This window comes from Ornithorhynchus anatinus, chromosome 5 (assembly GCF_004115215.2).
Source record: "Ornithorhynchus anatinus isolate Pmale09 chromosome 5, mOrnAna1.pri.v4, whole genome shotgun sequence".
Classification (NCBI taxonomy): Eukaryota; Metazoa; Chordata; class Mammalia; order Monotremata; family Ornithorhynchidae; genus Ornithorhynchus; species Ornithorhynchus anatinus.
In genome coordinates, this window is record NC_041732.1 from 109,195,118 (window position 1) to 109,222,703 (window position 27,586).

At 45.4% G+C, this 27,586-nt stretch overlaps 1 protein-coding gene across 1 annotated transcript in view; it reads left to right on the plus strand.

Moving 5' to 3' along the window:
- The window catches only part of EBF2 (EBF transcription factor 2), a 214,991-nt gene that overhangs the window by 131,744 nt on the left and 55,661 nt on the right, over window positions 1-27,586 (plus strand). The gene's annotated exons all lie outside the window — the stretch shown is intronic.

Sequence of the window (27,586 nt, forward strand, 5' to 3'; positions counted from 1 at the left end):
AGTACAATTTGGCAACCGATAGAGACAATCTCTACCCAATAATGGGCTCACAGTAATTATCCCCAGAGCCGAAGGAGTTTCTCAAGCCTCTTCCTTGGAATGATAGCTGGCATAAATAATCACTTTGATTCAACAGGTCTCCCCAACACTGAAGTCCTTTTGAGATCACGTCTCCTCCAGGAGGTCCTCCTTGAGCCATCTCTCATCACCCCACCCTATATCCGATCACCCCCCCCCCACGCCCCACTGCCAAATCAGCCCTCCTTCCCACAACTTTGGTAGCATTTATGTACATGTTTTATATATTCTTCTACTCCCCCTTGGGAATATTTTTCAGTCTCTGACTCCCCAGCTAGACTGAAAGATCCTTAAGGGCAGGGATTGTAACTATTAACTCTTTTGTACTCTCCCAAGTGCTTAGTACAGTGCTCTGCACCCTGTAGGTAGTTAAGTGCTAGATTGATTGGTTGGTTGGAGGGTTTGACTTCTCAGCCTGCTTTTAGAATGTCATGGTTCAGAATGCTCATTCTCCTGCTGTAGTTGAGTCCTGACTTGCCAGTGCTGATGGATTTTACCAATAGCTTTTCCTTGTGAAGGCCCCTTCCCCTTATGGAGGCCTCTTCTCCTCATGAAAAACTCTTCTCCAAGTAGAAGGCCCTCTACCTCATGGAGGCCCTTTCTCCTCATGGAAGCCATTCTCCTCATAGAAGTCCCATCTTCTCATGGAGTTCTCTTCAAATTGTGGAGATCCCTTCTCATAGAGCCCCCTTCTCCTCATGGAATCCTCTTCTCCTCATGGAGGCCCTTTCTGCTCATGGAGGTCCCTTCTCAGGGAGGCCTCTTCAACCCCCAGAGTCCTTTGCCTCACAGAGACCCCTTCTTCTCGTGGATGCCCCTTTTCCTTGTGGAGGTCCCTACTGCTTGCCAGAAGGGGCGGAGGAAAAACAATTTATCACATCAGCTGCCAGACTCCTGATTCCTTGGAGTTTGAATTCCTCAGGATTTTTAAACTTTGTGGCTTCCTCAACTGACCCTCATTTCCCTACTCCCTCTCCCTTCTGCATCACCTATGCACTTGCATCTGTACCCTTTAAATGTTTGATTTTCACCCCACTCTTAGCCTCACAGAATTTATATACCTGTCTGTAATTTATTTTAGTGTCTGTCTCACCCAGTAGATTGTAAATGCCTTCTAAATGCCTGGGAGAATCAGCATGGCTTAGTGGATAAAGCACGGGCCTGGTCATGGGTTCTAATTCTGATTCTGCCATTTGTCTGCTGTGTGACCTTAGGCAAGTCACTTCACTTCCCTGTTCCTCAGTTCCCTCATCTGTAAAATGGGGATTGAGACTATGAGGCCTATATGGGACAGGAACTGTGTCCAACCTGCTTTGCTTGTATCCACCACAAGCACTTAATACAGTGCCTGGCACATAGTAAGTGCTTAACAAATGCCATTATTATTATTATTATTACTGTGGGCAGGGAACATGACAACCAACTCTATTGTACTCCCCAAGGGCTTAGTACAACATCTTCACACAGTAAGCATTCAGTGAATATGATTGATTAATGGATTAATTGATAAGGGGGAGACATTTAATCTTCATCTTACAGATGAGGAAACTGAGGTACCAAGAAGTTAAGTGACTTGGCCAAGGCCATGCAGCATGCAAGTAGCACAGCTGCAATTAGAACCTAGGTCTCCTACCCAAAAGCCAGTGCTATTTCCACTAAGCCTTTCTGTTTTTCAAAGATGATACCAAATATTTCCAAAATGAGGAATTGGAATAAAAGACCATGGAGGTGTTAGGCAGTACATCTAAGGTATTGCCTAATTTTTGAACACTCTGTCCGTTGTCCTCACAACGCCTTGGGAATGCCCAAATAATCCCATCCAACAGCCTTGGTGAATCAAGAACCCAAACTCAGGGACCTTAACAACTCAGCCACAACTCTAGCCACTAGGCTTTACAGCTGCTTTGGCCAAAGTTGTATCACATCATGGTTCATTTGCCAAAAATATTTCCTTCAGGCCCAGGAGGTCCTGAGAAAAAAAGGGGCCAAATTCATATGTCTGTGATCTTAGCAAAGGTGAATTTTAAAAGTGCCATTGTTTTTAGGTGAGGGAGAAAATAGGGAAGACCTAACAGCATCGGGGATGTTTTTTTTCAAAAATGATAGTGGAAATAATGATATATTCTAAAGTCAAAGGGGCACGAGTAGACCCATGAAGGAAAAGCATGCTGTTCTAGTGCCACTGGAGAGCTATGAAAATGGGTCTGGTTACTATTGCCCCAAATGGCCGACGTTTGTGTTTTGAAATACTGTGAAGGCCTTCTGCGGACTCTTTGTTCTCTGGAAGGAAGGATTCTGACCCCCTCCACTGCCCTTGCCCCCCATCCCATTTTCCATCCATTTTTTTTACTCTGGGCAAGAGTAAAAAACAATTGATGATGTGTCCCAGCAAGGCTCGATCAAGAAGGTTGGCTCAGCCTGGAACGGGTTCTCCAGTGACCCTGGGCCTGGACGGGAAAACTCCAGAAAAAGACTTGAAGCAGCAAAGAAGGGAAAGGAGGAGATTTGAGAGAAACAGAAGTTCCTTCACTTCTGCTGTGTGGCTCAGAGTTTCCAACCACGGAGAAGTCATTTTACAAATAGTAGGGATAGAAGTGAATGACCCTCATCCTGCTTTATTGACAGATGAAAAGTGAGGGCAAGCAGGCATTTCGGGAGGCAGGGTAAAGGAGGTGGCGGCTGTTGTTATGGGAGTGGTTGGCTGGACTCATGGCGAACTCTGGAAAAATCACCGTCAGCTGTCAGCCACCTAGGCACAAAGGCACCTGCTGCTTTAAATAAAGAGGTGGTGGCTGTGTTTGTGGTAGTAGAAGTCATGGTGGCTGAGGCAGTGGGTTCGGCAGTGGCTGTGACTGGCTGTGATCGTGGCTGAGACTGGGGCAATGGCCATGGCTACGGTGATGCTAAGGACCGTGGCAGTGGCCGTGGCTATGGTGTTAGCTAAGGAATGTGGCGATGGCTGTGGCTTAAATTGTGGCTGGAAGTGTGGCTGTGGCAGCGGCTGTGACTGGCTGTGCTGTGGTTGCAACTGTGGCTGTGGTTATGGCTGTGTCTGCGGTGGCGGTAGCTAGGCTGTGGGAGTAGATGTGGGCGAGATTGTGACTGAGATGTGGCTGTGACTGGCAATACTTGGGGCTGTAACAATGGCTGCGCCTATGGTCATGGCTAGGGCAGTAGCTGTGGCTGAGATTGTGGCTGTAAAGGAGGCCATGGCAGCGGCTGTGACTGTCTGTGGTAATGGCTGTGACCGTGGAGGTGGTTAGGACTGTGGGGATAACTGTAGCAATGTCCGGGGCTCTGACAATGGATGTAGTTGTGGCAGTGACTGTGCCTGAGGCTGAGACTGTGACAGGGGCTGTGGCTGTAGTATGACATCCCCAGGATTCTCCCTACCACCTCTGAAGTTTCCCGGATCAGTCCTGGGGTCCCTAGAGATTTTGGGTCTGGACAGTTGCCCCCTTCAGCACAGTCCATCCAACTCAAAGGAGCAGGTATTTAACTTGTTACTGGTTGAGTATTTAGCATTCCCATTGTATAAAGAAACTGAGGTCCACAATGAGAAGTGCCTCTGGGCATGTCACTACCCCCTCCTCAAAAACGTCCAGTGGTTGCCTATCGACCTTCGCATGAAGCAAAAACTCCTCACTTTTGACTTCAAAGCTCTCTTTCACCTTGCCCCCTCCTACCTCACCTCCCTTCTCTCCTTCTACAGCCCACCCTGTACACTCCGCTCCTCTGCTGCTAACCTCCTCACTGTGCCTCATTCTCATCTGTCCCGCCGTTGAGCCCTGGCCCACATTCTACCACTGACCTGAATTGCCCTCCCTCCTCACATCTGCCAAACTCTCTTCCCCTTTTCAAAGCCCTACTGAGAGCTCACCTCCTCCAGGAGGCCTTCCCAAACTGAGCCCTCCCTTTCCCTCCGCCCCTCCTCCCTCCCCATTCCCCCGTCTCCCTCCCTCTGTTCTCCCCCTTCCCCTCCCCACAGTGCTTGTGTATATTTGAATATATTATTTCTCTAGTTTATTAATGATGTGTATATATCTATGATTCTATTATCTATTTTGATGGTATTGATGCCTGACTGCTTGTTTTGTTTTGCTGTCTGTTTCCCCCTTTTAGACTGTGAGCCCGTTGTTGGGCAGGAATTGTCTCTATCTATTGCCGAATTGTACATTCCAAGTGCTTAGTGCAGTGCTCTGCACAATGTAAGCACTCAATAAATACGATTGAATGAATGAATCATAGAACAGATTAAGGTAGGATGGGGACTAGAACTCACATCTCCCCATTCCTTTCACTAAGCCACGTTCCCTCCTTATTAACATAAGCTTGGAAAATTAATTTTGCAGATCACTTGACGAAGAGATGGCATTCATCTTCACTTCCGAATGTTTCATCTCTTTAGGGGAGGGATAAACGTTCAGCTGGGGCTAAAATAGCTGGGCTGAAGTAAAATGAAACCATTGACTGTCTAATAGCTTGTTGTGAAAAAACAGTGATAAAACTAATTTGCAAGCTTGTTCTCTCAGCACTTCCCATCTTCTATCGAAGACCTTATCCAGGCTCCGCTAAAGACAGAAACACACTTTCTAAAGCTCTGCTGATCCAACCTGATATTGAAAGAAGGTATTCAAAATTCCCAGTTGGTTCAACAGCACATAATTCATGCTGAGAAATGTAACTCTGGGGTGATCTTTGCCAAACATAGCCAGTGCAAGAAACTCTTAGGAAAAGAAGTCACAACCCCTATCCTAGAAACAACAACATCACCTTTGTTGAATTTCTGCTCAAAGAGAGTAGATCTCAGTCATCCACAATGGTTTAGGAACCCTGTCTGGAGACCGAGGGATAGCCCGGATGACTGACCTCTCCAGATCCCATTCTCCCCTTTATTCAGTGTGTCTAGTTACAGAGAACAGGAACCTGGCATCTGTAACAGAATGCCAGGATTTGATTTAATTTGACTTCATGAGGAAGAGGATATGGAGCCTGAGGAGATTGATTGATTGATGGAGGAGATGACAGCTGTTTAAGAAGGATTTGCCAGTGGGTATTAATGGAGCACTTCTCCAAAGGTTGATCTGGAAAGGGTCAACCAGTGTACAATGCCTGAGAATGCCAAAGCAAAATAACTCCTCCCACCAAGGCCATTTGCCTTGTGCATGACCCCTCGTAAGCACTTATTAGACACCATTATTATTATTTTTATTATTGAAAACCCTTTACTCTTAGCCCTTGAAAAGCACCCCAGGGCAGAGAAGGGTGGACTACAGGTGCCAGGAGATCCAGACCACAGTTTCAACTAGTCACATTTCTTGGTGGCTGAGGACAGTTGCATCACACTCAGGAGAAGGGTGGCCTAGTAGATAGAGCACGGGCCTGGGAGTCAGAAGGACCTGGGTTCTAATCATGGCTCCTCCACTTGTCTGCTGTATGACCTTGGGCGGGTCACTTCACTTCTCTGTGCCAGTTACCTTATCTGTAAAATGGGGATTAAGACTGTGAGCTCTATGTGGTACATGGACTGTGTACAATCTGATTAGCTTGTATCTATACCAGCGCTTAGTACAGTGCCTGGAACATAGTAAGTGCTTAAATACCATAAGAAAAAAAGCAAAACAAAAAAAACCTCAGCCCTCAGGTCAGTTAATCAACTAGTCCATCAATGGCATTTATTGAGTGTTTACTGTGTGTCAAACACTGTACTAAGCACTTCTTACTATGTGTCAAGCATTGTACTAAGCATTTGGAAGAATACAATAGAGTTGGAGAATTTGATCCCCGATCACAAGAATCTATCTATGGAAGTAGACAGACATTAAAATCAAATCCTGGGTCTTCACTCACCATGCACTAGCAACTGGATCTTTAGATTGGGGCAGCATCATTTCATGGCGAACAGTTGTGTTTTGTAGAAAGGGAAAAGGGAATGGCAGATCACATTTCCTCCAGGAGACCTGAAGGAATTTTAAACTCCCGAGTAACCCTTAATCTCTCCATTTTATATCCCCCAACTGCCACTTCAGCCCTTCTATGCCACCCAAGCTCTTATGAACATTTTTTTATATACTGTATTCTTCCCCCAATCTGTAATTTATTGTAATATCTGTCTCCCCAGCTAGACCATAAACTTCTTAAAGGCAGGGATTATGTCTAGTACCTCTAAAGTACTCCCCCAAGAGCTTAGATCAGTGCTCTGCACACTGTAGATGCTCAGTAAATACTATGATTCATTGATTGATAGCGACTCAAGGGGAGAAGGTGACTGTTTCAGGGGAGAGCGGTTGTGACTGGGGGTCTGAGGGGTTGGGCTTGCAGGGCTGGAGATTTAAAGAACTAAAGGCATTGGTTTCATCTGACATCTTTTAAACCTGGAGAAAATAGCAAACTGAGGAAATTGAATAACGTGAGCAGTAGGCCATGTTTCTGGTGGAGGGGCTATAGACTTCTTCATTGCCTTGGACTCTCCCCAAGAAATGCTCCTGAATGGGAAAGCCTGGCTAGGAAAGAGGCCCAAATGCAACCTCCCTGTTGGGGAAGAGAGCAAAAGAGGTAAAGATGGAGAAGAAAAAGGTGGAGAGGGAAGAGAAAAAGGGACAGGGAAAGAAAAGAGACTAAAGGAGGGAGAAAAGAAGGGGGAGAAGGAGAAGAGACTGAGAGAAGAGGAAAAGGAGGAGAAAGTGTAGGAGAGAAGAGAGGATAGGAGAGGGAAAGGAGGGTCGGAGTAAAGGAAGATAGAGAAGAGAGAGAGAGGGGAAGAAAAGAGAGATGGGGAGGAGAGGAGGAGGAAAGGGGGAGGAGGGCTGCTGAGAGGGAAAGCAAGCAATTTTGCCAACAGCTGCAAAGTTGGTACCTGTGGACCCGGGCCCTGCCCTGATGGACTGAGGAAGCAGCATGGCTAGAGAAGCAGCATGGCTCAGTGGAAAGAGCCCGGACCTGGCAGTCAGAGGTCATGAATTCGAATCCTGCCTCTGCCACTTGTCTGCTGTGTGACTATGGGCAAGTCACTTCACTTCTCTGTGCCTCAGTTACCTCATCTGTAAAATGGGGATTAACTGTGAGCCTCACGTGGGTCAACCTGATTACCCTGTATCTACCCTAGCACTTAGAACAGTGCTCTGCACATAGTAAGTGCTTAACAAATACCAACATTATTATTAAATTGGTGGGGCAGGGGAGGGGGTGCTAAGGAGAAGTTTTCATTTTGAGTAAGAAGCCCAGTGCATCACCACCAGCAGACACCTGAGAATTTTGATAGGCCCATGATCCTACATGGGGGCCCCACTCCTCACTTCCCTGGCCTGATAGGAGAACTCCTGTCCACCTGCTGCCACTGTTCTTGGTTGTGTTGCCTCCTAGGGCATGTCACTGGAGAACTGGAATCTCAGACTGGGGTCTCAGCACAAGACCCACTGCCTGAAAACCAGCTCACAGCTCAGCCTCAAACTCATCTTGGTGGTACCTCTTCCTGTCTCTAGATGTCTGTTCCGTGGCCTATCTTGCAAGCTGGAGTTGTGGCAGAGAGAATCCAAAATTGATTTACATTTCCAAGGGAAGCATCCTGGCCTAGTGGAAAGAGCAATGGGCCGAGCGCAAGTCAGCATCCCAGGATTCTACTCCCAGCTCTGCACCTGGCATGTTGAGTGACTTTTGGCAAGTTGTTTAACCTCTCTTGGCCTTAGTTTCCTCATTTATAAATGGGGATAAAATACCTGTTCTCCCTCTCAAACTGTGATCTCCATTTGGGATGGAGACTGAATATGATCTGATTATCTTGTATCTACTCCATGCTTAACAGAGTGCCCAGGATTTAGTATGTGGGTATTAATCACCAGAACCATTTATTTATTACTTCTTCTGGGATTATTGTGATGCAGCAAGATTGTTGCTTTCACTTATGTCTTTCCTTATTCATTTCTCCTCTCTCTCAGGTTTATTCCCCAACTTTACTCTGGACCTTTATGTACTAGCAACACACCGATAGTACTTGTGTCCATACTCTGTTACTTAAGTATTCATTCAACTGTGTGTTCATTTTCCTTCTTTTTCTTTATAGTATCTGTTAATCACTTACTATGTTCCGGGGACTGCACTAAGCACTGGCATAGATACAAGCTAATCAAGTTGGACACAATCCCTGTCCCACATGGGCCTCACAGCCTTAATTCCCATTCTACAGATGAGATTAGTGAGGCCATAGAGAAGTGAAGTGACTTTCCCAAGGTCACCCGGCAGACAAATGGCGGAGTTGGTATCAGAACCCAGGTCCTTCTGACTCCCAGGCCTGTATTCTATCCACTAGGTCATGCTGCTTTTCCTCCTCTCTTCTTCCTTCTACCCTGTTTCTAGAAACAGTGTGGCTTAGTGGAAGGAGTATGGGCTTGGAAGTCAGAGGTTATGGGTCCTAATCCTTGCCCCACCTCTTGTCAGCTGTGTGACTTTGGGCCAGTCACTTCACTTCTCTGGGCCTCAGTTATCTCATCTGTAAAATGGGGATTAAGATTGTGAACGCCACGTGGGACAACCTGATTACTTTGTTTCTACCCCGATGTTTAGAACAGTGCTTGGCACATAGTAAGTGCTTAACAAATACCATTATTATTATTATTGTTACCTTTAATTTATTTCAACATCACAAAAAGATGGTGAGCTTCTTGAGGACAAGGATTGTGTCTACCAAATTATTACACTCTTCCTAGCTCTTAGTAAATTGCACACAGTAGGAGCTCAGTAAATAGTCTTCATCCCTTGATTGTTTTAACATTCAGATACCTTGCAGGTGTTGGTAGATAGAATAGTAATGGCTCTGAAATTCTAGGAAAGTTTGGAATGGGCACTTGGTTTATAATCAATCAATTAATCAATCATATTTATTGAGCACCTACTGTGTATAGAGTACTGTACTAGACTCACCTCGCTATTCTCCTACTATAATCCAGCCTGCCCACTTCTAATGCCAATGTACTCATTTTATTACCTCGATCTTGTCTATATTGCCACCAGCTTCTTGCCTATGTCCTTCCTCTGGCATGAAATACCCTCCCTTTTCATATCTGACAGACAACTACTCTCCCCATCTTCAAAGCTTTACTGAAGGCATACCTCCTCTAAAAGGCCTTCCCCGACTAAACCCTCTTTTCCTCATTCCTCAGTCCTTTCTTCATTTCCCTGACTTGCTCCCTTTATTTCACCTCCCCCACCCAGCCCCACAGCACTTACATACAGATCTGTAATTTATATTAATGTCTAGTTAATTAGATTCTTATCTCATTGTGGGCAAGGATTGTGTCTATTATATTGTTATATTGTACTCTCCCAAGCGCTTAGTACAGTGCCCTGCACACAATAAATAATAAATATGATTGATTGATTAAGTGCCTGGGAAAGTTTAATATAACATGAGTTGGTAGACACATTCCCTGCCCATTGGGGGATTAGACTAGCAGACCTTTTCCAAACCCTGCCCCCTGATTGTCATCCTCTAGAGTGTGCTCTCCTTATGGGCAGGAAACTTGTCTAACAACTCTGAACTCTCCCAAGCAGTTAGTACAATGCTGCACAGAGTAGGTGCTCAATAAATACTATTGATTGATTGATTCTGGGGACACCTTGTCTATTTCTACTCAAGTAGCTAGGAGCTGCTGGAAGCCAGAATGGGGTCAGGTTGTCTCAGAGTCCTTGACCTTGCCTCACCTGGTCAGGCCCCACCCAACCACACCTGGCCTTGCCCCCACCAAATCATTCCCCAGATTATGGTGTTGGCCAATCTGGCCCCGTGAGTCAATTCTCAGGCCCCATGTTTTAGTTGTTTCTCCATGGGACTCACTGCGATTGCAGGCTCGTAGCTTAGTTCATGCTACCACATTTTATTCCACCGCAATAAAGTGGAGATGCAAGTGTTTGTCTCAAGGAGTGAGTGGTAGAACCAGGTGGGAATTGATCTTTGCACCTAGGATAGAAACTCTGCAAATAGCAAATGCTCTGGGACGACAGAAATGGAGAAAAAGGATGAATTGTTCAAAAAAGCTGAATGGTGCCTCTAGCTCTTCATTTCACCTTGTACTTCATTTCAAACCTCCAGAAAAGGGGCAGTTTTCTTTCTAACAAAATTAGAAGAATTCGAATTGGAAAAATGAGAGCAAAGAATTTATTAAGGGCTGTCATTTATTGACAGTAGAAATTTCATATTTATGCTTACAGAAGACTAATTAAACTATTTGCAGTCTACCTAATTCACACCGGCACACTTTTAGTGTCATCTTTTATGTTGCCCTCCTGCCCTTGTTTTTGACTGAGTTTTTCTATTTTACTATCTACATTATCATTCTTGCATTAATCAATCAATTAATGGCATTTATTGAACTCTTACTTTGTGTAGAGGCTTTACATTTATGAGTCTGTACCAGAGTCTGTGGGCACATTCCCTGCACACCAGTCAGCTAAAAAAGAAAGAATCCCACCAACGGTAACCGTGGGAAACATAAACGTCTCCACTCTGCTAAAGGAGTGTCAGAATATTGAAAAATGCCCAATTTGAAAGTAATGTGAAAAAGTAGAATTTATCATCTTGCCCCAGAGAATGAAAAAAAAATATCCAAAGTCTCAACTGCATGGAGTGACCCATTGCCCCAAATTAAAATGATAAATAATATTTTCATGATATAAAGGGTGGAAAGAAACAGCTAAAGATGTGGATTCATTTGCTGTTCTACATCGGTTTTCTAATCAATCAAATTTATTGAGCACTTATTGTGTGCAGAGCACTGTACTAAGCACTTAGGAGAGTACCAAAGAACCATTTTGGTGGACATGTTCCCTCCCCACCAGGAGCTTACAGCCTAGAGAGGAACATTCTTATAGTCTAGAGTCTGTAAAGCCTCAACTACTTTTTTATCTTCATATTAGCCTGATAGAAGATTTTTCCTAGCAAGCTCTGCCTAGGTCCCAACACCTCTTCCCTCTCCTTCCCTTCTCCCTCAGTTTCCCTCTCCCCTTCATCTTCCCCTCCCCCACCCCACCCCTCCCATCTTCCCCAGCAGGAGAGGTTTTTAAAGGGGCCAGATCATACTCTAGAAAATCCATGAGAGAGAAAGACTCTTTACTTGCTGGGAACCAAGATGACCGAACAGTCCTTTCCATCTCTAATCACCAATTCCACAACTAAGTCCACATGGTCCCTCAGTCAAACACAGCATGAACAAACACCCCTTTGCACCAGGGAAGAGGTTGAGTTTAACTACTTAGTGCTCCGCTGCTTTAGAAAAACACACTCACATCCCCAACTCGAGAGGAACCAGGTTTCCTATTCTAATCATTGAAAAGGGAGCTTTGGGAGGGTGGAAAGGAAATCCATTAAAAATGATTTTCCTTGAAAGGCAAAGACATTATTAAAGATTTCCACAGCCATTCACATTTTTTCAAGAAAATAATTTCTAGCCTCTTACAAATATTATTTTTCCAGCTGTTGTTTTGCTCTCTTTGAGTAACTACTAAAAGCTGGGGGAAACGCCTTTCAATTTTGCTTTTTTTTTTTTTTTTTAAAAATCTTCCAAACCTTCTAACCTCATCAAATGGGGCTCCCAGCAAAGGCTGTGTTTTGGCATCCAAATGCCATCCCACGACCTTATGATTCCAAGCTGTCCAAGTAATAACACCACTTAGCACATAAATATTGTTTCTTTTCTATCCAAGTGCTTTAAAAACATTCTGTGGCCACACCTGAAGGAGGCTGTGCCTGGTCTTCTTCTAGGCAGGAGCAGCAGAGGCACTGTGGTATCAGGAGGCAGAGGGGGACTAAGCAGAATCTGCAATTAAAACATGGTCTTCTGGAACCTCCAGAGCTGGGATCTCCTCATCTGGAACCCCTCAGGCCCATACCTAGAATTTCCTGATGGGCTTTGGAGTCAGAGGTCATGGGTTCGAATCCCCACTCTGCCACTTGTCAGCTGTGTGACTGTGGGCAAGTCACTTCACTTCTCTGGGCCTCAGTTACCTCATCTGTAAAATGGGGATTAATATTGTGAGCCCCACATGGGACAACCTGATTCCCCTGTGTCTACCCCAGCGCTTAGAACAGTGCTCTGCACATAGTAAGCGCTTAACAAATACCAACATTATTATTATTATTATTTCCTGAGCTGGGCTCTCAGCTCCAGGATCCCAGGGCAAAGTCATCAGGAGCTGTGAAACACTCTTCATTTGACCCCTCCCTGCCCCAAGGTAGCTAAGCCCCCAACCCTGAAGTGGCAGATGAGTCTGATGGAAGGATGGTGTGGGGAAGAGCTCTACTGTACAGTGATGAATTGGAGAATGCCAGGATCTTCATCCCATCCTCATTTCGGAGGCTTTCCTGCAATTGGCGGGGGGGAAGGGGGACTATTTATTCACTCTATGAAGGTGACTGAAGCAAAGGAGACACATGCCAGTCCAGTCCAGGAAGCCTTGAGATCAGGGATTTACCTAAGGGAGAGAACATCGAAGCTGGACACCCTCTTAAGGTGTCTGTGACCCTGGCTTTCCAGAGCTACTCAGTTCCCTGCTGCCAGAGAAACCTGCCTTCCTTATCCTTGGCATAGTGGGTAAATTTCAGGCCTGGGAGATAGAAGGTCATGGGTTCTAATCCCAGCTCCACTACTCCAGCGCTTAGAACAGTGCTTGGCACATAGTAAGCACTTAACAAATACCATCATCATCATCACTTATCTGCTGGCAAGTCACTTGACTTCTCTGTGCCTCAGTTACCTCATCTATAAAATGGGGATTGAGACTGTGAGCCCCATATGGGACAGGGACTGTGTCCAACCTGATTTGCTTGTATCCACCCGAGCGCTTAGTACGGTGCCTGGCACATGCAGTAAGTGCTTAACAAGCTACCACAATTATTATTATTATCGTTATTACAACACAATTGCTTCTCAAAGGGGCCCCACCAACCACTTCTTCCAGGACTCCATGTGGACTACATCCTTCTCTCCCAGCAAACCACCTCCCTCGTGAATCATCTGGAAAGCTCACACGAGATGATCCGTCAATCAGTCAATGGTATTTACTGAACGCTTACTGGGTGATGAATTCTGGTCTAAGAGCTTAGGAGAGTACAGTACAATAGAGTTGGTAGACACAATCTCTGCCCACAAGTAGTTTACAGCCTAGAGGGGGATAATAAGCCTTCATTAGGGGCCCAAGGATTAATGGGGAGTGGGGGAGTTGGGTAGAGGTCCCGAATTTGGTTGTCAAGCTCCAAGAGTGTCCTTCGTCTGATACGGGGACTCCTAGGTTTCTTGGAGAATCATCTCTTCAGCATGAAAGAGGTACCCTTCATTGTAATCATTGCCGCATGGATACAGTACTAATGGTACTTAATTGTTTCACTAGATGGATCTGAGTTGTTTTTGGCAGCTGAGATGAAAATGATTCCAAATCCATCAAAGGAGCTCATAAGCACCCAGCATGTTTGGGGCGTTTTGCTACACAGTGGAGTGTTAACACCATTGTATCTCCTGGTAACAACATACGGTCACTTTAATCCTCTCCCGTCTCTGGCTATGATCTTGGAAGATTCGACGGGTGGAAAGCAGGGAATTAAATGCCGCATACAAGGAGACAAAGGGAGTATTAGTCTTCATTCCTGAAATGGAATTTTGTGATGGTTTGAATGTTGGCTTCAATAGGTACCTCTGTCAAGACTGACTTCTGTATCTTCCACGCTAGTTTGAGTTTGTATGCGACATCAAACATACCTTTTCACACATGTTCTTTCCAGATTTTTTTTAACACTTACTTAGCAGTTTATAGAAGGAAGTGAATGATCTCCTCAAGCTGCTTACAAATTAAAAAAAAATCTGTGCTTATTAATTATGCAGGATTAGTCTAATTATAATTCAGCAAATTAATTAGCGACAGAAGGTGTTCTGAAACATTGGAGTACATTTGCATGTTAAATGGAGAGGCTAGTCTGTAATATATGTAAATTTATGCATGGCTTCATAGTTTAATTTAAAAATTTGCAGCTGCATATGGTATGGGAGCAGGTGAAAAGTCAGTTTTAGTTTAATGATGCTAACAAACATTGGAGGGGTGTCCTGTCTTAGCAAGAGAATGCACTCACGCCTGCTAATGGATGGATCTGTCCTCGGAATAGAATAGTGCCCCAGGGGTCAGGCTCAAGGTCATTCCTGATTGGACCCAAAAGGGTCAGAGGTGGGAATCTGCAAGATGCAGGTGTTGGTGGCCCCACCCAATCTTAGCCCCCCACTTAAACTGAGCTCCCTCACTCAGACTGAGCTTCCCCAGTAAGGCTGACCTCCCCCAATGAGGCTGAGCTCCCCACCATGGCTGAACTCTCCATAAGGCTGACCTTCTCAACAAGGCAGAGCTTACCCACCGAGGCTAAGCTCCCCACCTGGGTAGAACTCCTCAACGAGGTTGAGCTCCCAACTGAGCCTGAACTGCCCAACAAGGCTGAGCTCCCCCAAATGAAAGTGCATAGATGAATCAGCCTATGGGGGATGCAGCAAGGCCCCAGATGGGGTAATGAAGGGGATTCATTTTGACCGACTGATATCTGCTCCGGCAACTGTAAAATCGGGCCCAACCTTGATTCCCCTTTCCAAAAACAGGCATTTGCACTTCATTTCAATTTCCCGGAGTCATGGGAAAGTTATTACCGAGTTATGAATTAATGGGAGGGTAGAGGGTTTTACGTGGCGTCCTCCTCCATCTGGCCATCTGATCAGGCAGGGGCAACGAAAGGCTACTGGGGCAATGGTGTTCACTGCTCAGCCTAGCACAGATCCCCTTCATGGCCAGAAGGAGGGAGGAATGGAGGAGAGAAAAAGAGGGAGGGAGAAGAGGAAGTCTTAAAGTCAAAGAATCAGTGGATAGCTAACAGAGAAATAGCTTCACGTCTTCCTTTTATAAGAATAACTACAGCAGGAACTTGTTTTTTGTTTGTTTGTTTTTTAAACCGTCTCCTGGATTCAGCTGGCCTCTCCCTACCAGATCACTCTGAACTTGGCCTGTTAGTTAAGCTACCGACAATCATGCTCCTCCCTCCATTTTTTCTTCAATGAGATGGTCGGGGTGGGGGAGGAGAGGGGGGATAGTTGAGGAGGAGCGTGATCTTTACATGTGGCAAAACCCTTGGGATACTGGGGGAGAAAGATGGCTGTGGTGCCCTGGGCTGCTAGTGCTAGGTGTTATTTCAGACCCAGTCCGCAGGGGACAGTTTTTTGTTCATTAATGGTGCCAGACTTCTACCCCATTGCAGAATCCCAGGCTTCTTGGAGTCATTTTTCTGGCAAGCCTCACGTGGTCAAGCGGCAGCAATTGGGATAAGTACCCGAGGGTCCATCTACCTGTGCCGGGTGCTGGGCCCCTGAGCCCCAGGCCTAGGTGTCTCTTAGCTGCCGTGTCTCCTGTTCATGGTCACTGCAGCACCACATGGCCTCTGGTTGTGGTGCCACTTCGGGGGCCAGCTAAAGGTTCTCAAGCCCCAGGGAACATCCACCCACTTCCAAGGACACAAAGGGCAGACTCAGCTGCCATAAAGGAGCCTGCAGCCAGTCCAGTGCAAGACCAGGAGCCCCTGTGAATGGAGCAGTCTGTCTTGTTGTCAGGGTGGGCTGCCACCTCAGTGAAAATGCCTCCGCTGCCAATCCCCATCTCCATCTTAAAGAGATCAGAGCTCAGTGGCCGAAAGTGCCGTGAAGAGCTGCAATACGATTGGGGCACATGACCATGGAGAATGTGTGACTTTGTGTGGTGGACACTTGCTTCCCGTGACAGCCTCAGGTGTGGCCTCAAACACTTTGAAATAATAATACTTACGGTATTTGTGTAACACTTACTATGTGCCAACCACTGTTCTAAGCACTGAGGTAGATACAAGGTAATTGGGTTGGACACAGTCCCTGACCCACATGGGGCTCACACTCTTAAGCCCCATTTTATAGATGAGGTAACTGAGACCCAGAGAAGTGAAGTGACTTGCCGAAGTTCACACAGCAATTGCCAATTAACCCAATTGGGTTAAGAATCCATGACCTTCTGACTCCCTTGCCTGTGCTCTATCCACTAAGCCGCTCTGCTTTGTCCCTAAGCCAGGATGGGGCCTGACCCTGCTTCATCTGCAAACCCAGTCCCCTGCCCATGGTTCCCAGGGAGGCCCGCAGTTCTCAGCGAGGCCCCCCAGGGTGGAAGTCAGGGCCCGAGAGGAGCCGCTGGACTCAAAGTTAGTGTTGCTCTTCCGTTACTGTGACTTAGCTTTGACAAACCAGCTCTTCTTTGCGGGAAGGCGTCTATAGGGTAGTGGGTGAAGAGAGCTCAGAATGTTGTGTGGTAATTGCTTAGTGCTGTTAGTATAGAATGTTAGTGCAGAATATTAAGCACTTAGTAAAGCACTCTGCTCAGTAAGCACTCAATGAATACTACTGATTGATTGCATCAGTGCCAGGCACTAAAACAAAACCTCCACAATAATAATTGTGGCACGTGTTAAGTGCTTGCTGGCTACACATCAAGTGGTGTTCTAAGCTTTGGGGTAGATACAGACAATCATGTTAGATGCCATCCCTGTCCCACAGAGGACTCACAGTCTAAGGAGGAGGAAGAACAGGTACTAAATCCCCATTTCACAGATGAGGAAACCGAGGCCCAGAGAAGTGAAGTGATTTGTCCGAGGTCACACAGGAGGCAAGTGGCAGAGTCAGGATTAGAACCCAGGCCCACTGACTCCCTGGTCTGAATTCTTTCCACTAAACCACGTGGCTTAGAAAGTTTAGAACCAAACAGTAGGATTAGAATAAACCTCCTCTCCTTCCTTTTTATGATGGAAACAATTCCACAGTTTCAGAGTTCCTCTTGACTACTCTTAAAATGTTCCATTGTACTTCCCATCTTGTTCCTCCATACCCTCCACCGGGGAAAAAGGGACTGTTATCAACCTCCCATTATTGATAGTAAAAATAAAAATAATAAGAATGGCTTTATTAAGCTCTTGTTATATGCTATATGCACTGGGGTGGATCCTACCCAGTTTCCATCTCACATGGAGCTCACAATCTATTGCAACCCCATTTTACAGAAGAGAAAACTAAGGTCCAGAGAGGATAGATGACTTTCTCAAGGTCACACAGAAGGCTAGTGTTAGAGCCAAGGCAGACCAGTTCCATGATTCCTGTAGCATCTACCATCCACTATTGAGACAGCAAAACTCAAGGCAAAGTTCTGGGTCCCCTTGTATTCTCAATCTACGCTCACTCCCTTGGGCAATCATTTGCTTTCCTGGTTTCAACAACCACTTATAAATTAATGACTCCCAAATCTGGCACACTAGCCCCGACCTCTCTTCAGTTCTGCAATCTCATATCACTATCCAAACTGCCCCTAAACTGGTCCAAGCTCTTGCTATAGTCCAAGTCGATTAAAGCACTGACCTACCTGCCTCCTGTCTCTTCCCTCTCCAGGCCACACTTCACTCTGCTGCCCGGATCACTTTTCTAAAATCATACACCCATTTCCCCACTCCTCTCAAACCTCCAGTGATTGTCCATCAAACAGAAACCTCAACCATTGACTTTGAGGTGGTAAAATGTGACTGTTTATTGTTATATTGTACTCGCCCAAGCGCTTAGTGCAGTGTTCTCCACACAGTAAGCACTCAATCAATTCGATTGAATGAATGAACTCTCTCCCCACTACTTAGCCTCACTCTTCGGCTACTCTCCAGAATGTTAGAATACATCGTTTCTCTCTAGCCAATCTAGTCATCATGCCTTGTTTTCATCTCTACTGCTACTGAACTCTTGCTCACACCCACCTCTCTGCCTGGATTTCTCATCCCGTTTTTTATGGTATTGTTAAGCACTTGCTGAGTGCCAGACATTGTTCTAAGCACTGGGGTAGATATAAAATAATCAAGTGGAACACAGTCCATGTCCCCAGTGGGGCTCATGGTCTTAATCCCCATTTTACAGAAGAGGTAACTGAGTCACAGAGAAGTTAAGTGATTTGTCCAAGGTCACACAGCAGAAAAGAGTCAGAGCAGGGATTAGAGCCCAAGTCCTTCTTACTGCCAGGCCTTTGCCCTATCCACTAGGCCAAGATGCTTCCTCATAATAATAATAATAATAATGATAATTATGGTGTTTGTTAAGCACTTACTATGTTCCAGGGACTGTACAAGTGCTGAGGTAGATACAAGCAAATCGGGTTAAATTCAGTCCCTGTCCCAAAGAGGGCTCACAATCTTATTCCCTATTTTACAGATGAGGTAACTGAGGCACAGAGAAGTGAAGTGACTTGACCAAAGTCACACAACAGACAAGTGGCAGAACTGGGATGGGAACCCATGACCTTCTGACTCCCAGGCCTGTGCTCTACACAATACACCATGTTTCCCCATATTCAAGCCCCTTCTGAAATCAATTAATCAGTGGTATTTACTGAGTGCTTAATTGTGTGCAGAGCACTGTGTCAAGTGTTTGGGACAGTACAGTACAAACGAGTTGGTAGACAGATCCTTGTCCACAAGGTACTTACAATCTACACGAGACAGATGTTAGAATAAGAATAGGGGAAATAGTAGAGAATAAGTATATTTATGTAAGTATGGTGGGGCTAGGGTGAGTATCAAGGTGCTTAAGGGGCACAGAATCAAATGCATAATCGATGCAGAGGGGAGGGTGGAGAGGGGAAATCAGGGGTTATCCTGAGAAGTCTCTTGGAAGAGATGAAATATTTTGGAACATTTGGAAGGTGTGGAAAGTTGGTGGGCTGTCGGATATGAAGCAGGAGAGAGTTCCAGGCCCAAGAGAGAATGTGGCTGAGGGGTTGGCAGTGGAACAGACAAGATCGAAGGGCAGCGAGTAGGTTGATATTATTAATAATAATAATAATGTTGGTATTTGTTAAGCATTTACTATGTGCCGGGCACTGTTCTAAGCGCTGGGGTAGACATAGGGGAATCAGGTTGTCCCACGTGGGGCTCACAGTCTTAATCCCCATTTTACAGATGAGGGAACTGAGGCACAGAGAAGTTAAGTGACTTGCCCACAGTCACACAGCCAACAAGTGGCAGAGCTGGGATTCGAACACATGAGCCCTGACTCCAAAGCCCATGCTCTTTTCACTGAGCCACGCTTGTGCAGTTTGGGTTGTAGTAGGAAACCAGTGAGGTTAGATGGGAGGGAGAGAGTTGAATGATGCCTTAAAGCCAGTGGAGAGGAGTTTCTGTTTAATGGGAAGGTATATAGGCAACCACTGGAGCTTTCTGAAGCATGAGGAAATATCCTGGAGGCCTATCCTGGAAACCTTCACTAATTAATCTTTCATCTCCCCCACCCTATTTCTCCACCTAGTGCCTTGTCAGCACTTCTGAATCACCTAAGCACTTGGGTACTTACCCCCCAACTCCCTGTAGCACTCACCCCCACACATACTCCCCCCCCCCCCACATGCTCGGTTGCTTCCCACTATCTGTCATTTTTCTAAGTGTTAGCCTCGCTGTAAGCTTCTTGAGGTCAAGGACCACGTCTACTAACTCTAGAAAAGTGCACAGACTAAGCACTCAATAAATAGTAGTGATTGACTGATGTTAGCATAATAATAATGTTGCCATTACCTTGGCTTCACATCAAGGGAATGCTCTCTGATTTCTTTTGAGATCCGGATTAAAATGGGAAACTAGTACCCTGAGTTCTGGGTTGGTTCTATGTAGAAATCCTTCTCCTTTTTGCCTGCCCTAGCTATTTGTGAGGAGAAAGATGTCAATCAATGTTCCTCCTCTTCCTCTTTTCTCTCCTCTTCCTCTTATGCTCTTGGAGTATGCTAACGGTCACATCTCAGCTGGTCACCAAGCAAGGCTGATGGCAGTGGAAGGGTAAATCTTGACTTCAGCCAGAGATAAGGATACCAGGATAAGGTGAAAGGAATGGATCCCCATTGGACATGAGACAGGCAATCAAGCTCATGGATTAAATGTAACTTTAATTCAGTGTACATCATGGCCAGAATTAGCCTGTGGAAGACTAAGTCTGAACTCAGGTTATTCAGAGACTGAAAATAAGTTACATTAATGATCGTACAAGGCTGTTGCATTTCTCTGCTTGTGGCTTCTGAGGAAATACTTCCATGTTTCCAATATCCACCCATGTTCGCCGTACGGTTTACAAGGCCCTGTGTCTGAGAGGTTTTGTGACCCTCTAAAGGCTAGATAAAGAGGACTGGGCCCCTTCTGCCCTGAACTATGGAGAGGTCGATAATGCATGAACTCTGATGCGTCAAGCATCATCGCCTCCAGTTGCAGTGTCCTAGAGGCTGGGATGCAGCCGATAACCCTGGAACTGGAGCAGTTTACTGACCAAAAACAGGGAATGACTCAAGCTCTCTGGAACCCACCATGTCTATCTGGACACTTGGGTGGTCTGAAGAGAGCTCTTTGAGCTGAGGCCGGGCTGGGACAAGCACTCACAGGGCAAAAGAGTGATGAATGGAAGGTCTGGTTTGCTTCTTAACTCCATCACCAAACTGGGATGGAATCATCTAGTCAGTGAATGGGTTTGACTTTGATGTGAGAAGCTGCATGGCCAGGTGGAAAAAGCATGAGGCTGAGTATCAGACCTGAGTTCTAGTCCCAGCTCCATCCCTTGCCTGCTGTGTGACGTAGAGCAATTTGCTTAATTTCTCTGGTCCTCCATTTCCTCACCTTAAACAGTGAGCCCCATGTGGGTCAGGACCTAATTATTTTGTATCTCTACTCCCTTGGAAAACTCATTTGCTCCCTTGGCTTCAATTACCATTTCTAGGCAGATGATTCCCAAATCTTCCTCTCCAGTCTTGATCTCTCTCGCCTTCTCTGCAGTCTCATATTTCCTCCTGCATTCAGGTCATCTCTACTTGGATGTTCCACCAACACCTCAAACTTACCATGTCCAAAACAGAGTTCCTCTTATTACTACCCAAACCCTATCCCCACCCCTGACTTTTCTATCAATATAGACACCACCACCATCCCCCCTGTCTCATAAGCCCATAAACTTGACATTATCCTTGACATTTCTTTCATTCACCCACATATTCAACCTGTCACCAAATCCTACCAGTTCAACCTTCAGAACATCACTAAAATCCACCCTTTCCTATCCATCCAAACTGCTACCATGTTAATCCAAGCACTTATCCTTGTCCATCTTGATTACTGCATCAGCCTCCTCGTTGACCTCCCTGACTTCTGTCTCTCCCCACTCCAGTCCATAGTTCACTCTGCTGCCCAGGTCATTTTTTCTAAAATAAAGAAAATTAAGTTTATGTCTCCCTACTCCTCAAGAATTTTCAGCAGTTGCTCATCCAGCTCCTCATCAAAAAGAAACTCCTTGCCATCAGCTTTAAAACACTCAATCGCTTTGCTCCTTCCTATCTTACCTCATTGATTTCCTGCAACTCAGGTTGCAAACTTCTTCCTCTAATGCCAACCTATTCACTGTACCTCACTCTCATCTATCTCACTGCTGACTCCTTACCCACATACTGACTCGGTTTGGATCTCCCTCTCTCTTCATATCCGACAGATGTTCACTCTCCTCACCTTCAAGACCTCATTAAAAGCACATGTCCTCCAAGAGGCCTTCTCAACTAAATGCTCATTTTCTTTCTTCCACTCCCTTCTGTGTTGCCCTTGCACTAGAATTTGCACCTTTTATTCACCTCCCCCTCAGCCCCATAGCACTTAGGTATATATCTATAATTTAATGTATTTATTTTTATTAATGTCTGTCTCCCCTTCTAGATGGTAAGCTTGTTATACAGGGAGAATGAATACCAACTCTGTTACATTGTGCTCTACACACAATAAGTACTCAATAAACTCAGTTGATTTTTATCAACCCCAGTGCTTAGACGTGCACCTAATCTTAGCCTAGAAAAGAAGGGTATCCTAATATTCATTCATTCATTCATTCAATAGTATTTATTGAGCGCTTACTATGTGCAGAGCACTGTACTAAGCGCTTCGGATGAACAAGTCGGCAACAGATAGAGACAGTCCCTGCCGTTTGACGGGCTTACAGTCTAATCGGGGGAGACGGACAGACGAGAACAATGGCAATAAACAGAGTCAAGGGGAAGAACATCTCGTAAAAACAATGGCAACTAAATAGAATCAAGGCGATGTACAATTCATTAACAAAATAAATAGGGTAACGAAAATATATACAGTTGAGCGGACGAGTACAGTGCTGTGGGGATGGGAAGGGAGAGGTGGAGGAGCAGAGGGAAAAGGGGAAAATGAGGGTTTAGCTGCGGAGAGGTAAAGGGGGGATGGCAGAGGGAGTAGAGGGGGAAGAGGAGCTCAGTCTGGGAACGCCTCTTGGAGGAGGTGAGTTTTAAGTAGGGTTTTGAAGAGGGGAAGAGAATCAGTTTGGCGGAGGTGAGGAGGGAGGGCGTTCCGGGACCGCGGGAGGACGTGGCCCAGGGGTCGACGGCGGGATAGGCGAGACCGAGGGACGGTGAGGAGGTGGGCGGCGGAGGAGCGGAGTGTGCGGGGTGGGCGGTAGAAAGAGAGAAGGGAGGAGAGGTAGGAAGGGGCAAGGTGATGGAGAGCCTCGAAGCCTAGAGTGAGGAGTTTTTGTTTGGAGCGGAGGTCGATAGGCAACCACTGGAGTTGTTTAAGAAGGGGAGTGACATGCCCAGATCGTTTCTGCGGGAAGATGAGCCGGGCAGCGGAGTGAAGAATAGACTGGAGCGGGGCGAGAGAGGAGGAAGGGAGGTCAGAGAGAAGGCTGACACAGTAGTCTAGCCGGGATATAACGAGAGCCCGTAACAGTAAGGTAGCCGTCTGGGTGGAGAGGAAAGGGCGGATCTTGGCGATATTGTAGAGGTGAAACCGGCAGGTCTTGGTAACGGATAGGCTGTGTGGGGTGAACGAGAGAGACGAGTCAAGGATGACACCGAGATTGCGGGCCTGAGAGACGGGAAGGATGGTCGTGCCATCCACGGTGATAGAGAAGTCTGGGAGAGGACCGGGTTTGGGAGGGAAGATGAGGAGCTCAGTCTCGCTCATGTTGAGTTTTAGGTGGCGGGCCGACATCCAGGTGGAGACGTCCCGGAGACAGGAGGAGATGCGAGCCCGAAGGGAGGGGGAGAGGACAGGGGTGGAGATGTAGATCTGCGTGTCATCTGCGTAGAGATGGTAGTCAAAGCCGTGAGAGCGGATGAGTTCACCGAGGGAGTGAGTGTAAATGGAGAACAGAAGAGGGCCAAGAACTGACCCTTGAGGAACTCCAACAGTTAAAGGATGGGAGGGGGAGGAGGCTCCAGTGAAGGAGACCGAGAATGACCGGCCAGAGAGGTAAGAGGAGAACCAGGAGAGGACAGAGTCCGTGAAGCCAAGGTGAGATAAGGTATGGAGGAGGAGGGGATGGTGGACAGTGTCAAAGGCAGCAGAGAGGTCAAGGAGGATTAGAATGGAGTAGGAGCCATTGGATTTGGCAAGAAGGAGGTCATGGGTGACCTTAGAGAGAGCAGTCTTGGTAGATTGGAGGGGCATAGGCCTTGAAGTCAGAAGGACCTGAGTTCTAATCCTGACTCTGCCACTTGTCAGCTGTGTGACCTTAGGCAAGTCACTTAACTTCTCTGTGCCTCAATTAGCTCATTTGTAAAATGGAGATTAAGGCTGTGAGCTCCATGAGGGACAAGGACTGTGTCCAACCTGACAAACTTGTATCTACCCCAGTGCTTAGTACAGTGCCTAGGACACAGTAAGTGCCTAACAAATACTATAAAAAAATACCTCTACCCCAATGATGGGACCTTCCAACAAACTATATCACTTCAATTTCAACCCCCTAAATTTCTTGATCAACAAAAACAAAAGCAAGACACTCAGATGATTTCATCTGAATATCAATCTATCCATGGTATTTATTGAGAATTTACTATGGGCAGAGCACTGTACTAAGTGCTTCGGAGAGTGTAGTACAACAGAATAAGCAGTTATATTTCCTGCCCATAATGAGCTTACAGTCTAGAGTGGGAGACAGACATTACTATGAATGAATAATTAGTTTATAATATATAACATATAATTTAAAGATGTATACATAAGTGCTGTGGAGTTGGGGGTGGGGTGAATATCAAATGTCCATAGGTCCAAAGTAAACTCGAATGCTGATTTTGAGGGGACGCAGAATGAGCAGACCTGGAAGAAGAATCAGGACACCTGGGCTCCTGGCTCTATGCTTACCTACTGGATGACCTTGGCCAAGGCATTTAAAATCTCTAAATTTTCCTCTTCTGTAAAGTGGCATTAAGACCATGGTCTCTCTAACTTGCAGACTGTGATTCCCACTTGGGCCAGGGACAGTACTTAATCTGATTACTTGTAACTACCCCAGTGCTTTGCACAGACTTTTGCATACAGTAAATACACAGTAACCAGCTTCATAAAATTAAAAGATATGAGTCTGAGACACATTCCACCTAAATTTTTAAAAAGTAAATAATAATAGCATTTACTGGGGTTTGTGTGTGTGGAAAAAAACATTATCTCAAACCTACCTCAATTGTTGGGTTGTGTCTCTCTAGAGCACCTACAAAATTTAAATATTTATTTTGACTTCTTGGTCCTGGGATTTTCCTCCTCTGGGAGGCCTTCCCACTTTAAATTCCACCTTCCCAGGTTCTGAACAGCCAATCTGCACCTTCAACATTGATGTTTTCATCCCTTTGGCACTTCTACTTATCCTCAATTTAGAATAGCTGACCCTCATTTCGATTTCTGTTTATCCTTCCTCCTTTGGCATCAGCAGTCATAGAATTTTGTGAATGACTTGGGTCTATCAGCCTCCCTGAAAGTTTGTAAGCTTCCTGGAAGCAGGGGTCATGTCTCTTACTGAATTGTGCCCACTTAAGCTTAGTACAGTGTTCTGCGCACAGTGAATGCTCACTAAATACTATTGATTGCTAGATCATGATCACCACATATAGCTTGGGAGTGCTCCCTCACTAACCAATCACGTGAAGAGGTGAGGTTGTCCTAAGAGAGTCTGGAGAAGACTCTGAAAGGACAATATGGAGAGAAAAAAAAGCCAACAACAAAAGGAAGAAGAGCAGGGGGTGTTAGCAGAGGCTCCCAAACCTATTTTTCTGTCCACATGTTAATAGTCCGTGGCTTGCACACACCTGCCAGATTTCTAGGACTCGTCATGCAGAATTAGTCAAGTTTCACTCAACCCCCAAAGCCTGCTGATATGCCATGTAAAGTGGCGTTAGCTCTCTCCCCAGGGCCCCGCTTTGAACCGTCTGCTGAATCTTCAGTGAGGAAAGGCCACACAGAGCACGACCAAACAGGTTGAAGGAGTTAAAGTTTGGTGATTTCTATCCAAAGGGTGTCAAAGGTCCGAGTTTAACAGTGAATAAACCTTCCCTGCAGGCTCTGATACCGACCTTGAAATCAATTCTATTTTCTGTAAAATCTTACCTCCTTCTCTGTCACACCTCCTGTCCTATAAGGCATCCTTGTGATCATGCCTCAGTAAATAGTAATATTCAATCCAGGCCCAAAATGGTATTGAGAATGCTTTGTAAAGACCTCTGTTATAATGAGACATCCCAAATATTGGGGTTCCAGAAGAAAAATGACCCTCTGTTCACAAGAGGAAAGTTTTATATTGCTGGGGGACGCAGTTCACCAACACAGCTCAAGCTAGAGATTAAAAATTGAGTTTTTCATATTTCCTCCGGGCAGTGTGTTGGTGTGGCTAATGGCTGTGCCTGAATGATCGTGAAGAACAACCAGAACTATGGGAATGGAGGAATATATTTCCTCACTCAAAAAGTCAAATGGGCAAGATTTGATTCAGACCGTGAGCCAGAAGTGTTGGCTTTCCTGCCTCATTGCTCCACAAGCAAGCATGTCACTCACAGAAGGGAGGGTTGGGTCAGGGGGAACCTCGAGCTACAACACCTTCACAGGGCACCAGATTGGCTGGACTGGGACAACTGGACAGACTGGGCAGAAATTGCGTAGCAGACTGGTAAAACCACATCACCTCCGTCAACATCATAGAAATCTTCAGAGTCTGGAAATGAAAAGAAGTGAAAGGGGACTTTGCAAAAGAATGGAAGAAAAGATAGCTATGCTTTCTGAATTCTCACCCGAACCTCTTCAAGGAGAGGTCAGTGGTGATTTCTGAAGATATGTTCACAGATTGGAAACCAAAAAAAGCCTTTAAATACATAAATAAATAAATGCTTTTCTCTCCTCCTCCCCTATCTGCTATTTCACCTACTTCATTAGGTTTATCATCACCTCACTTCTTTTTTCTGAGAGATATTAAAATTAACTGGGACATTAGCTATGTTTTTGTGTCTGGAGGAGGGGCTGTCTACTATTAAAGTGTCTCCCTCCCCTACCTGAAAGAGAATCTGTGAAAGCATTGTTGATTTCCACTTATTTTTGTTGGTAAATCCTGCAAAATGTATATCTTTGCCTTTAAAGTTCTAATTCAAGGCGTGGATGTGAGAGTTCTGATGGGACTTGGGGACTGCGGTAAGATTTCGTTGTCATAGTAACAGGAAGGGAAATAGGCCTCGCTCACCTGGGACTTTAACTTACTGCAAAAGCGCTATTTTTTTTTTGGAAAGGATTCAGCTAGAGAAATAAATAAATAAAAAGCACATTGTTTGTCAAACCTATTTTTCCAGTATTAAAAATTGAACCCTCAAAATGCCATCCCTTCCATTTAACTTGTTCCGGGATCTTCTCTCCTGCCGATTAAATACAGCTTGTTTTGAAGTTGTTCGCACGCACAGGGCATCACAAGAAACACTGTCTGGAAATGCGTCTCACAAATTATTTCTGAGTCATTCCAGAATTCTCAGGCCGCAGTATATGTTGGTCTGGATGAACCTGGAAGGAGCTATATAAATTGTTATCGGTCATAATAACTTCAGTATTCATGGAGAAAGAGCCTGTTCCAGATTCTGCCTTCAGGTTGTAAATATCTGATTTTCTGGGTTTTAAATGAATTGGTTGACAAGAATGAAAACATGGCTGATCTACTGTGTGTGTGTGTGTGTGTGTGTGTGTGTGTGTGTGTGTGTTCAGCTGAAAATCCAGAGATCTGAAAAACATACTGATGGAAACTCTTGGTTTAAGTTTTGATATTTCTAATCCTGAGATATTTTGGCTTGACAAAGGTCACTTTGTTGGGGGGAGACCATTCCAGACAGATTGTTCACCAGGAGGCAATATCAAATCTACTAACTGCAACTTTGGTTTCATTTGATTATCCCTTGCTTTACTCAAGGAGATAATAGTGTGTGACTATTGACTAAAAAACAAACCAAAAAAAAAGGTCCAAAGATCAGCAGTGCACCCCCACTATGTGAAAATCACCTGAAATTCACCGAGACTGAAATGTGATCAGAGCACCAGCAAAATAGTTAATTGAACAGAGGGCAACAATACATAGTATTTACATAGGATATATTATTATATATCATATTT